This window comes from Pelodiscus sinensis, chromosome 25 (genome assembly GCF_052426305.1).
Source record: "Pelodiscus sinensis isolate ZL-2025 chromosome 25, ASM5242630v1, whole genome shotgun sequence".
NCBI lineage: Eukaryota > Metazoa > Chordata > Testudines > Trionychidae > Pelodiscus > Pelodiscus sinensis.
The window spans coordinates 9,355,129-9,368,447 of NC_143076.1; the positions used below are offsets into that span (position 1 = coordinate 9,355,129).

General features: G+C 47.3%; 1 protein-coding gene across 2 annotated transcripts in view; it reads left to right on the forward strand.

The window, feature by feature from the left end:
• Nucleotides 1-10,305: 10,305 nt before the first annotated feature.
• CDON (cell adhesion associated, oncogene regulated) overlaps nt 10,306-13,319 on the forward strand; it is a 99,975-nt gene continuing 96,961 nt past the window's right edge. For both annotated transcript variants that reach the window (XM_075909599.2, XM_075909600.2), the window contains exon 1: nt 10,306-10,464. The gene's annotated coding sequence lies outside the window, so the exon portion shown is untranslated. The remainder of the gene's footprint in view (nt 10,465-13,319) is intronic.

A 13,319-nucleotide genomic window follows, 5' to 3' on the forward strand; every position in this document is an offset into this window, starting at 1 on the left:
ATTCCCATAGTAAATGTTTCTGAATGCTAACACAAAAGCTGCATTTTAAAAAAACCTCCCCAAATAAAAATCCGTATCCTTCAGTGCTCTGTGAACTGTAGAAAGAGAGAGAACTGGCACGGAAGAGCAGGGAGGAGACAGCCCTTCCTACCACGTTTGTGGAAAGGCTGAGAAAGAATCCACACCCAGTTTGCTAGGCTGCTCCATTGGCAGAGCAAAGTGTTTCACCCTAAATAAAAACAGAGCAAAAAAGAAACAGATCTTTCATGACCTGGATTATGGAGGGAAACTCTATTAATCCTTCTTCCTTTCTCATGACAATAGGATGGGGTTAAGTGATTTAACTTTAGAAGTGAGTTAAAACGGCTTTCGTTTTGTTCTTGTTTTTCTTCTTCTTCTTTTTAGGATTAAAAACAAAAAACAACGTGTTTTTTCTCCCCCTTCTGGCTTAATTCCCCAAGAATGCAGAGGAAGGCATTGAACACAGCTGTCCTCAGGCACCTCACTTTAATCACATTGTAAATCTTTTGTGAAGGTACTGTAGAAAGGACAGGCCGTATAGAGTGCTAATTAGCTCCGACTTAAGCTTCTGAGAAATCCAATTGAAATGAATACCGGGGAGCGAGGGGGACACCTCCAGGAATGCAGGTAGCTGAAAGAGAATGGAGGTGAATGAATAGCCGTTGCTGCTTGTATACCCTAACCACTGTGCTAGTCAGCCAGGTACTGGGATAAGGAAAGTTTAATCTGAGACCATAGAAAATTGTATTGTGGCCTATCTTTAGGGCCCCAGCTTGGGCTTTAGCTGCTGCTGTCAGCAGGCCTGGCTTCCCTTCAGGGCACAGAAGGAAAGCTAGAGAAACACCATGCTGGGGTATAGAGTCCGTCCTAGTAGGGGACTGGATTAGGATCATTCTCCTAGCCTTGCTACTCTCTACAGGCGGGGGAGGGGGAACCAACCAACACCAGGGGTGAAAAAAGCTAAAGCTAGGCAGGAAGAACATGCCAGCCTCGTCTATTTGATTTCTTATGCTTCAGGGGTAGCCGAGTTAGTCTGTTACAGAAAAAACAACCAATGGGCTGGTAGCGCTTTAGGGTATGTCTACATTACCCCACTAGTTCGAACTAGGGTGGTAATGTAGGCATACCGCACTTGGAAATGAAGCCCGGGATTTGAATTTCCCGGCCGGCGCCATTTTTAAATGCCGGCTTGTTCGAACCCCGTGCCGCGCGGCTACACGCGGCACGGGCTAGATAGTTCGAACTAGTTCGAAACACCTCGTTGCTAGTTCGAACTATCTAGCCCATGCCGCGTGTAGCCGCGCAGCACGGGGTTCGAACTAGCCGGCATTTAAAAATGGCGCCGGCCGGCTTATGCAAATGAAGCCCGGGAAATTCAAATCCCGGGCTTCATTTGCAAGTGCGGTATGCCTACATTACCACCCTAGTTCGAACTAGGGTGGTAGTGTAGACATGCCCTGATAGACTAATGAAACATGTCGATGGGATGATGAGCTTTCGTGGGCACATCCCACTTCTTGTTTTGTTAGTCTATACAGTGCTACCAGACCATTTGTTGATTTCTTATGGTTAATTTTCCAGCTTGCTGTTTCCAGGGCGTACTGTCGTCACGCTTTTTGTTGCAGAGATTCTCAGTACATTCATTTTACACCCAGCCCAGCTCTGTTCTGTACTAGAAACTATGCCAGAGGGTTTTCCCATTCCCAGCATGCACCTACAGAGATTGGTCCTTTAAATTTGGGAGAGTCAAACAGCTGCTGCCCTATGAGTGGCCATTTTGAATCTAATTGGAGGCTTATCCTTTCTTCCTTATTTGTTTGGAAGTGGCATATCTAACAGGGACTTAAGTTAGGAGTGGGACAGGGCTCATTCACGCATCCAGGATGGGCGGGGTTTTACAGTGCTCCCAAAATGTTTCTTTAAAAGGTTTGGGTTTTACAAAGCATCTCCCCCTTTAATATACACCTTTGCTTTTCAGAAGAAATGTGATTTACAAGGCCATGTTGCTACCTGGAAAGAAGTTTCTCTTGTTTAAGCAATTATTGGGAAATGCTTATTTTCCAACTTCTGAGACTCTCAAGAAATAGCCAAACATGCAGCTGCAACACACTATGGTGTGAGCCAAAAGGAATCTGAACTTCTATAGTTTTAAGTTCTGTTTTTCATCTAGAACCTGTAATATTCAAGTGGATTCTAAATATCACTGAAATATTAAGCCACATTTTGAGCTGCCTGCAGCTCAGTCTGTCCAATAGCTTGGTAGTGTTTTTATTGATACCTTATGTCTTGGCTTTTTCCTTTGTGATGTTTTGAATGAGATTTTCCAAAATAAATTTGACTTTCAACTATGGAAGTTGCTAGTAGTTGACTAAGATAGACATGACCTACCTCCCAAATCTCTGTCGCTAATTATAAATTAGAATAGATTTGCTTGCTTGGAACAGGTCCACCTCATAAAGTATGATAAAGGGGCTGTCTTTTTGTTCTGTGTTTATCCAGCACCTAGCACAGTGGGATCTTGCTTTATGCTCCCAGGAGCTACAATAATACAAATAATAATCAATTGCATGATTCCTGTAGAATCTCTTTCAGTGCATCAGAACACAAAACATTCTGAGCAGCATCTGAAACAAACAGGGTGCAAGTATTTGAATGGAATGTAGACATGTGGTTGGGGGGGAAAAAGGCTGTGAATCTTTGAAACTGACTTAGAGACCAATGTACTATGAAAAGAAGTTTTCTGGTGACCAGCACTAAAAAGCACTGCAACCTGACAGATACTACAGTCCTGGTTTGGCATGATGCTGGCATGCTTTCTCTCCTTTTATTTTGTTCAGAAACATGCTAGGACTTTTTAAAGCCTGCTACTACTGCAGTGGCTGCATATTTATGGAGACTGTTAAACTGGAGAGTTGGCAATCTAAGAATCAGGCACTGGCCCTCAACTTTATGCTTCTGTAAAGAAACGGGTGGAAGACAGTTAACATTTCATAGTGACCCCACACAAGAAACAAGCAGCTTGCCAGGAGAGACTCTTTTGAGTGTTGCCTTTGGGGACTGACATTTGAGTCAGCATCCTATATTCTTTGATCGATTGGTGAGCATGCAACACATTACTGGAGTGATGGAAAATGCAGGAATCTATTTCTCCAAGTCTAGGCATGCACAGGTGGGCAAGAATTGGACCTGCTGTCAGTACAAAGGTTATCTGCCCATTGATCTCAATGTTTGGCTTGTTTCATTTAACGCTATACTTCAAATGCTACAGTGGCACATCTCTTCCACTGTAGTCCCAGTGCCAATGAAAGCGGGTTCTCCTGTCGGCAAAGAAAACTCCTCCTGGAGAGGCAGTAGCGACGTCAGCAGGAGAAGTCTAGATTGTCTGGTTAGACTGTCAGGCCCGATGGGTAGTGATCAACGGCTCGATGTCAGTTTCTAGTGGAGTGCCCCAGGATTGGTTTTAGGGCCAGTTTTGTTCAACATCTTTATTAATGACCTGGACGAGGGGATGGGTTGCATCCTCAGCAAGTTTGCGGATGACACTATGCTGGGGGGACAAGTAGATAGGCTGGAGGGCACGGACAGGGTCCAGAGTGATCTAGACAGATTAGAGAATTGGGCCAATAGAAATCTGATGAGGTTGAACAAGGACAAGTGCAGAGTCCTGTTCTTGGGACGGAAGAATCCCAAGCATTGTTACAGGCTGGGGACCGACTGGCTAAGTAGCAGTTCAGCAGAAAAGGACCTGGGGGTTACAGTGGATGAGAAGCTGCATATGTCAGCAGTGTGCCCTTGTAGCCAAGAAGGCTAATGGCATATTAGGTTGCATTAGGAGGAGCACTGCCAGCGGATCTAGAGAAGTGATTATTCCCCTTTATTCGGCTCTGGTGGGGTCACATCTGGAGTATTGTGTCCAGTTCTTGGCCACCCACTACAGAAAGGATGTGGACACATTGGAGAGGGTCCAGCGGAGGGCAACCAAAATGGTTAGGGGGCTGAAGCACTTGACCTACATGGAGGGGTGAGGGATTTGGGCTTGTTTAGTCTGCAGAAGAGAAGAGTGAGGGGGGATTTGAGAGCAGCCTTCGACTTCCTGAAGGGAGGTTCCAAAGAGGATGTAGAGAGGCTGTTCTCAGTGGTGATGGATGGCAGAACAAGGAGCAACGGGCTCAAGTTGTAGTGGGGGAGGTCTAGGTTGGATATTAGGAAAAACTGTTTCCCCAGGAGGGTGGGGAAGCACTGGGATGGGTTCCCTAGGGAGATGGTGGAATCTCCATCCCTAGAGATTTTCAAGTCCTGGCTTGAAAAAGCCCTGGCTGGGATGGTTTAGTTGGGGTTGGTCCTGCTTTGGGCTGGACTCAATGGCCTCCTGAGGTCTCTTCCAGCCCTAGGATTGTAGGAAGTCTGTCATTGACCTTGCACTGTGTACACAGGGATCTGGGTTGGCTTACCTATGCCACTTCAGGGTTTTCACACCCCTGAGCACCACACTTAGGTGAACCTAATTGCTGTAGAACAGCATAACTATGTCACTTACAAGTGAGAAAAATCCATCCACCTGAGCATCACAGTTAAACAGCCCCTGGTGCAGACAGTGTTTGGTCAACAGGAGAATTCTCCCCATCACCTCGCTACTGCCTCTCAGCGAGGCGAGGTGCCCATGCCAACAGGAGAATCCCTCCCGTTAGCATCAGTAAGGTCTTTACTGAAGCACCAAAGCAGTGCAGCTGCAGCATTTAAAAACCCATAGACTTTTACTTATGGGTCTTTGTTAAGTTATGGGATGTGGAGACTCATGTCTTCTGTCTGTCCCTGGGACTAGAGGAAGAATCTCCTGCTATCCTCAGTGGATTTACCCAACCCGGAGGGATCCTTAGCCTCCAGGACCCATTCAGTCTTCGACTCCTCTGCTCCGACTCTAGCAAGGGTGGCAACTGTGGGGATGCAAATATGATCTGGCCATGTGCCACTAGGAGCTGGAGTGAGATTAGCAGCTTGTTTCACATCAGGCACAAACGCCGCTGTTGCCCAGTCCACAGCTTGTGTCTGAGTGACATACCCCAGAAGCACCTGTTGTCACTGGCCGCTGTCAGGTGCTTGGCCCAAGATCAGGCCCAGTTCTGCTAATGTTACTGTTCAGTTGCACCACTGCAGCACTCGTGTCAGGAACCCTTCTGTGTTTGTAAGAGTTTACTGATGAGTTGGCAAAGTCCCAAATGCTCTAATCCAGGGCTACTCAACTTTGGAAGCCCTGAGGGCCACAATGAGACTCACATCGCATGCTGAGGGCCACATCTTAAGTGTGGTTGCATATTCATACAAATGCATATGCAAATAGCTTCTTTCACGCTGACGGGCTCGAATACAAAGATTCAGCCTTAAGCTGCGGAGCCAGACCCAAACGTGGCCAGTGTGAGCCAGTCAGCACCTCTCCGGCTCTGCCCACAAGGCCAAGCAGCCAGCAAGTCCCACAATGCCCCAGCACTCCCGGCATCTCTTTCCTGGGGGCTAGAAACGCCGACACCCTGCACCCATCTGTTCCAGCCAGCCCATCTGCTTGCGTCTTTCAGAGCTCACCCACCGGGGAGACGCCTCGCCATCGTGGAGCATGTTCCCAGTGGAGGCCGTGTTCAAAGGATCCCGGCTGTGTGTTGAGTAGCCCTGCTCTAATCATTCAGGTAGCTCGAGATGCTGCAGAATCTCCGTCTGCGTATCCGTATGTTCCCACCGTCCCCTGCAGAACAGCCTGCAATGTTAGTTCTCTTCCTCAAACCAGCACCTTTGCCTCATTGTCCCCTATGGCCATCGCCCTGCTCCCCAGGGTTGCATCTCTCTCTGCTGCTCCACGCGCAGGGATACAACTTATGGCACTACGCCTCAGCCTAGTCACTCCCCTCACCCCACTAACACTGGGGTGCCCTTCCCCTGTAGCTTAATATAAGGATAATCTAAACGTATACATTCTCTGCCATGGCACTGTCATAGTACACCAGCAGCTCCTGCTATTCATAAAGCTCCAAAGGCCAGGAGGAGCTCACATGCCCATGGTTGGCTGCTATTGTTATGGCCACACTGCCCCCTTCAACAGTCAACTCTTGGGGTGCCAGGCCATAGCTGGCAGGCTGCTAGCCCTACGCTAACTGCTGGAGGCTGTCAGACAGGAGACAGGCCCGTTGGTTCATTGATTACTGTGAAGTAAACTAAATGCTAAAGCCAGTTCTATGGGTTCTGCTGCATTGGAGGCAGTCTGGTGATTTGCAATGAATGGCGCTGTCAATCATTAATGATCCCATGACCCAGGCAGCTCCCCCCTTTTCTTTTAGACCAGGTCTCAGGTCATCTGAGGAACTATGAGAATAACATGAATATAAACTGCTGTTCTGCCAGGGTAGATCTTCAGTGGGGAGGGTTTCCTTTGCACTGGAACCCCCGTGAATGCCTGTGTGATAAAGGAGAGACTTAAAGTAAATCCCAAAGAAATGTGGGTACGGTGTGCTGCCCCCAATGCACTTAGCTTTTGTGGCCAGAGGCAGTAGCATAGGCAATGGAGTAGGATTCACAGTCGTGTTCTACTCCAGCAGTGTCACTAGTCTGCTGTATGCCCTTGGGCAAGTCACTTCAGCTCTTTGTGCCTCTGATTTCATTCCCACTCTTTATCTTGTCGTCTCAGGTTGAAAACTTATCTGGGTAGAGATTGGTTCTTATCCTATGTGTGTAGAGTGTCCTGTTAATACAAATAATAAAGGTAGTCTGTTATGCTACCATTAGATTGCCAATACTGGGGAATCTGTTACTTGAAGGTCTCCTCCAGAGGTTTGGCTACAACAGCCTGAGCTGGGTTGTTATTAGATTATCAAGATTCTACTGTAAATGCTGCTTCATTAAAGTCAAACTTCCTTGTTAAAGCAAAAGAATTCCACAAGCGTGGCCTTGACTTTGATTTCACACAGTGCTATGTAGCTGACATCAGTGGAGTTACTCCTGATTTACACTGGTATGAATCTGAATGAGGCTCCTGGTATTTATTTCAAGGCTTCAGGGCTCCCTGAGGGCAGGAAGTCTAGTTATATAACTCTCCTTCACTTACAAGAGTACAATTTTTATTTCAGAATTTATCACATGCTCCATCACTGTGGCTTCTGAGAACATCACACTTGACAATAAGCTGCAGACCATCTCTACATAGCGCTTGGTACCTATATTAATTACAATTATATTACTAAAGTGTTTCTATTACAGGTTTAGTTCTTCCGGTCAGACTTGATTAACCTGCCTTAATATCCCCTACCCCCACCCCAAAAGAGAGACTTTAGAATCTGCATCTTTAAAGTTGAAAACTTTTATATTTTTGCTTTGTTTTCCCTGAAGTATCTTCCTTTTTCTGTTGCCACTAATTAGTGAAACCGGGGGTTTATATTTATGCTGTTTTGCCAGCATACTAATCATACAAATCATAGAATAGGTCTACTCTTCCCATGACACCACATCACAATTTTCCACCATGTAAATGAAATATGTAAAGCAGTTTCCTTTTAACCTGTTCTGCTGATAAATGAATTCAGTACTACAAACTCAGCAATTGAGTTAGATGATCTGTATACAATAGAATAAACTTAAAAAACAACAAATGGTCTGGTAGCACTTTATAGACTAACAAAACATGTAGATTAGTGATAGAAATGTAGCCATGTTAGTCTGGGGTAGCTGAAACAAATGCAGGACAATGTAGCACTTTAAAGACTAACAAGATGGTTTATTAGATGATGAGCTTTCGTGGGCTAGACCCACTTCCTCAGATCAAAAAAAAAATTTGCTACATTGTCCTGCATTTTGCCAAAACATGTAGATGGTATCATGAGCTTTCGTGGACACAGCCCACTTCTTCAAATGACCGGAGTTTTGAGTTTAGGATGGGCAGGCCTAAAATAAATAGGGGAGAAGGAAGAGGGGGGAAGGAAAAAAAGGAAGGGGAAGGGAAACAAGGAACAGAGAGTATGAAAATATCAAAGGGAAAAACAAGTAGGCAGAACTGGTAACCTATAAGCACCTGAAGATTGGATAGTTAAAAGAAGCAGATAAGGATCATAGGATAGCAATTAGATAGGAAGGGTACTAACCCAAGAATCTACACAGACAAAGAGCTGTAGGCAACTTCTTTGAATGTTAGGTTGATAATGTCCCAGCCATCCATTATCTCAATTGAGGAGATTATCAATGTGAGAACTGAATTTATGGATGAATTGTGATTCCAAAGCAGCTGTGTATTTGGCTTGTAGAATTGGTTTGTGAATAGGTTTAGTCAATAGAGTCAGCAAAGCTAGTCTGCTCATCATAGAAAAGGTTATAAAAATCTATTACATCCACTTGCATATGGTTCCACAAAGTAGACCATGCTGCAACTTCCTGTTGTTCTTTTCTGAAAACCAAAAAAAATTATGAGGCAAATGACATTTAATTTTTTACTGCATGATTGTCAGGGCTACAAAGACTAATAAAGGTTTGGGGCAAAGCAGGAGATTTAGGAGATGTAATGCAATCGTGTACTTCCAAAGATGGTGTCTAACACTCTGCAACTTAACTAGTCATCAATATTGAATTTCATTGCAAATGAAATTCCCTAGGGTTACCTAGGGAAGTAGTGGAGTCTCCATCCCTAGAGGTGTTTAAGTCTCGGCTTGACAAAGCCCTGGCTGGGTTGATTTAGTTGGAATTGGTCCTGCCTAGAGCAGGAGGCTGGACTTGATGACCTTCTGAGGTCTCTTCCAGTTCTATGATTCTATGATCAGAATGCCACATGTATTTAGTATAATCTTCTATGGTTGAATCTGGACACCATTCAAGTTCAGCCCAACCCATTTTTATTGTTTAGTATTGTCAGTCCAACTTTTTTTTAATGCTGTTTGGTACACTTTCATAAAATGGTCAGTGGGCATGAGGAAACAGAACCCAGTTTCTCAGCACAGGGGCTGTGAACACCGGAACACCGGTATCTTTGCCACAGTGCTGATGATCACGAAGGGGATGGTGCAAGGTGAGAAGGGAATTTGGGGGGATGGTTAGAGACCCATAGAAGCAAAATGCGAGAAGCAGCAGAAAGAATTGCTGGGCTGTTAGGTTACTGCATTTAGAATGTGCCATTGTCCGCTCAGGAGATAGCAGTGGGTGGGAGTCAGTTCAACTACTCCAGATGCCAAGCCAGAAGCCCTCCCAAACCTGTGAAACACACAAGGAACCATAAAGCCTCCCAGCGTTAGTGCCTTAGCGCCACCGTTCTTGGGCCTTAATGCTGCCTCCATCCAGACTCCTCTGTGAGGCTGGGGTATCCGCTGACACCCAGACAGGGGGAGATGGGTCTACAGGATGAACCCTGGGGACAGGATCTCCACACACCTCTTGGTCACAGGCCCACTCCCCCACGCAGAGGGGCATGCTCTACGCTGTGGAGAGTCATGCAAGATAGGGCCCAAGGTTGTGCCAGGCAATCTCAGGGGCCAGAGGAGCCAGGGGGCGGGGCTGTGCCAGGCAGACAGGGGGGCCAGAGGAGCCAGGGGGCGGGGCTGTGCCAGGCAGACCGGGGGGGGGGGCCAGAGGAGCCAGGGGGCGGGGCTGTGCCAGGCAGACGGGGGGGGGGGCAGGGGAGCCAGGGGGCGGGGCTGTGCCAGGCAGACTGGGGGGGGCAGACAGAGGAGCCGGGGGCGGGGCTGTGCCAGGCAGACGGGGGGGGGGGAGGGCAGAGGAGCCAGGGGGCGGGGCTGTGCCAGGCAGACGGGGGGGGGGGAGGGCAGAGGAGCCAGGGGGCGGGGTTGTGCCAGGCAGACTGGGGGGCGGGGCAGTGGAGCCAGGGGGCGGGGCTGTGCCAGGCAGACTGGGGGGCGGGGCTGTGCCAGGCAGACTGGGGGGGGGGGGGCGGGGCAGGGGGGGGGGCGGGGCTGTGCCAGGCAGACGGGGGGGGGGGGGCGGGGCAGAGCCGCTCTCTGTGGCCAAGGCGCTTGATGCGCGCTCGGAGCGGGGGGGGCGCCGCGCGCGTAGGCCCGACGCCGCCGCTCAGTCGCTTCTGCCGTTAAACGGCCAGCAGCGCCGTGTCCCGTCGGGCGGGCTCCGCTCAGCGCGCTCCTTACTGGGCGCCTATGTTTGCCCGATGGTCTCCCCCGCCTCCCCCCGCAGCGTTGGTACGTTCCGGGCGGAGGGGCGGGGCCAGCGGCGATTGGCTGAGAGCGGTCCGGGGCGCGCCCTCGGGCGCTGAGAGGCCGGGGCGGGTCCGGGCGCGCGTGGGGGCGGGGCGGCCCGGGCCCCGCAGCCGAGGGCGGTCAGTGTGCGCGAGGCGGCGGTCGGGGGTGGATGGAGGGGCCGGCCCGCGTCGCCCGCGCCCTCTGGAATGTGCTTGGGGGCGGCTGCCGAGCGGGCGCGGGGCTGTGTGGGCACGAGCAGCCCGCCTGCTGAGAGGTACCGGCGGGGGGGTGGCCTGGCCAGGTGGGGGTGCTAAGTGGGGGGAGTGGGGGGGGCGTGGGGGGGTGGGGGGGGGTGCTAGGGGGGGGTGGGGGGAGTGGCGGGGGGGGGTGGGGGGGTGCTAGGTGGGGGGGGGTAGCGGGAGGGGGGAGTGGCAGGCTCTTGCCTTCTACAATCCTTGCAACTGACGACTGTGTCAGTGGCAGCGGGGTCATCTTTGGGGGCTTGCAGGGCCAGGTCCCCCCATGGGGGCTCCAGGCAGTTCCCTTCAGGGACTGTCCACTGCCTTGTGATGCCTTAGAGAGGGCCCGCCAGTGTGGAAAGCCCTCTGTAATTGCCAGTGGCTCATCCCCTGAGAGAGGTGCTAAGCTGTCCCTGGCTGGTGCTAGCCTTGTAGGCTGTTTGCCCTCCTGTGATGCTACAAGGCTTGGGTAGGACTTTCCACCTTGTAGGTTCCGCAGTATTTCTGTGAAAATAGACAGGTGGGGTGTGTGAGGAAGGCTTGCTCCTGGAGACAAAAATCAGCAGATACTAGTTGGTCCTCCCTGAAACTAAGGTTGGCTTGTTTTTAATAGCCACCGTCTCAGATCCTCCTGTTGAAACCTAGGGGAGACAGGAGTGATTGCCTTCCTGACTTGCCTGGATTAGCTGTGAGAGAAGAGGGCTACTCAGGAAGCTACTGTGACTGCCTCTTTAAGCTCTGATGTTGAGATCTTAGTTTGCAGAGCATAACAAGGGCAGCAGAACATAGGCTACCTGGTCTTCAGTCGTTCTGCTGTCAAGTACAATAACAATACACTACCTTGTGGACAGAAACTTCTACTCAGCAGAACTAAATGGTAAAATGTGATTGAGGCCAACAGCTGTCAACTTCATATTGTTAACCTTCAGTAACAGTTCCTTCTAAGCATTACATTGTAAATTGCAATTTTTTTCTAAGATGATCTCTAACAGCAGAGGTTAGGAGGTTCTCTTCATTTGGGGCAGGATAAAATATCAGATTTTGTTTGGAAATTTTAAATTAGCTGTTTAACTGTAACTGCTACTGAACTAGAAAACATTCTAACTAACCAGGAGCAGCATGGACTACCACTATCTGTTAAGCACCACGTGTTGAAATTGTACAGTGCATAAATGAGCATCTTGGAAAAGTAGACAAACACTGTCAAATGGGAAAAACTTTGCACTCCTTGAAGTTGACTTCAGCCAGTGTTTTGACAGTTTTACGGAAGAACTCCAAGTCATCTGATGAAGTGGGTTTTACCCACGAAAGCTTGTGCTCTTATATATTTGTTAGTCTCTAAAGTGTCACAATACTGCTCGTTATTTTTAAAGTTACAAACTAATATGACTACTCCTGAGACTTTGTAACATAAGTGTATTTTACTGTTCTTAATATTTAACAGCATTCAGAATATTGATTAATCTAGAGCAGAAGATACACTCTCATGAATAAAAACTTTAAAAACAACAAATAATCTAGTAGCACCTTAAAGACTAACAAAACATGTAGATGGTGGTTGTGGGCGCAACCCACTTCTTCAGATGACTGGAGTATTAGAAGTGAAGTAGAGATTTCCAGGATTTTTATTTATGAGAAGTAATGATGCCTGTGAAACTCATTTTTGTCTAATAAAACCCTTAGGTTGCTCTTGAGTTCTTCAAACCCTTCATCTTTGGTATTAACTGCTTGAGCACATCTTAAGCTTCAGTATCAAAAAGTACAACGGATCGTAGAGTTAGACCTCCTTGATCCAGCCCATACAGGTTTGCATCAGTCCTGGCCTGCTGCTGCAGGTGGCTTGACTTTGAAGTGAGTTAATTAAATTGATGTTTTTTAGACGGACTGCTTTATGCAGGTCAGCAAGGCAGAGTGGAATGAGTGGGGGCTCTTGTCACTAAAAGTGAAAGGTAACACTGTGTAATTGTTCTTGTTCTATTGTCTCATCAGACATGGAAAAACTTAAAAAACAACAAATAGGCTTGCAGCACCTTAGAGACTAACAAAACAGGAGGATGATATCAACATGTTTTGTTAGTCTCTAAGGTGGTGTTTACATTTTTCCCGTTACAGACTAACTTGGCTACCCTTCTGAAGCCTTTAACCATCAGACATGGTTTGTTTGCAGTTTGACACAAACATTTTTCATTACTTTTTTTGCTCTTAGTAAATTAGGTAGTTTGGGCTCTTTGTTTTATCTTAAAATGTAGCTGAGGGAAAAATCTTATTAACTGGAAATGTTTTCCCTTGCAACTGCATATTTGGACTGAAAAATGATATATTTGTGGATTCCAGGTGTTGGTTTTTAAACAGAACTTCAAGGGGAAAACCCTGATATTATGTACTATATTGACTATAATAGGAATAAATTGGGATGTATTTTTTATTTTCTCTGAATTCCCCAGTGCATCCTGTCACCAGTCTCTTTATTGGAACTGCTTTTTTAGAAGGTTTCTTGTGTCTTGTAATGGACATTGTATTTTGTGATGTAAGCAAAAATGGCAAATTAAAGGAGAAAGTTATTTTGTATTTGTGGTAATGCACAAACCAAGAAAATGTAAAAGCATTGTGCAGTTATAGTATTTAATGGCCTTTTTGTGGCATTAATTCTAAAACAAGGGAATCGGTACCAGTTTCAGTGTTCATGCTAATTTGTATTGAAGTGAAACTGAGTAAAGGAGATACTTTTAACCAAAAATATAAAGCTAAGGAATCCTGCCATATGGAATAATATGGACTGTCACTTTTAAAAGATGAGCTTACAGGGAAATAAATTCCTTTTCTACAATTCTTTTTCATTTCCTACAGTATCACTGGCGTGATCTGAATAATAGTACTGAGGTGATATTAT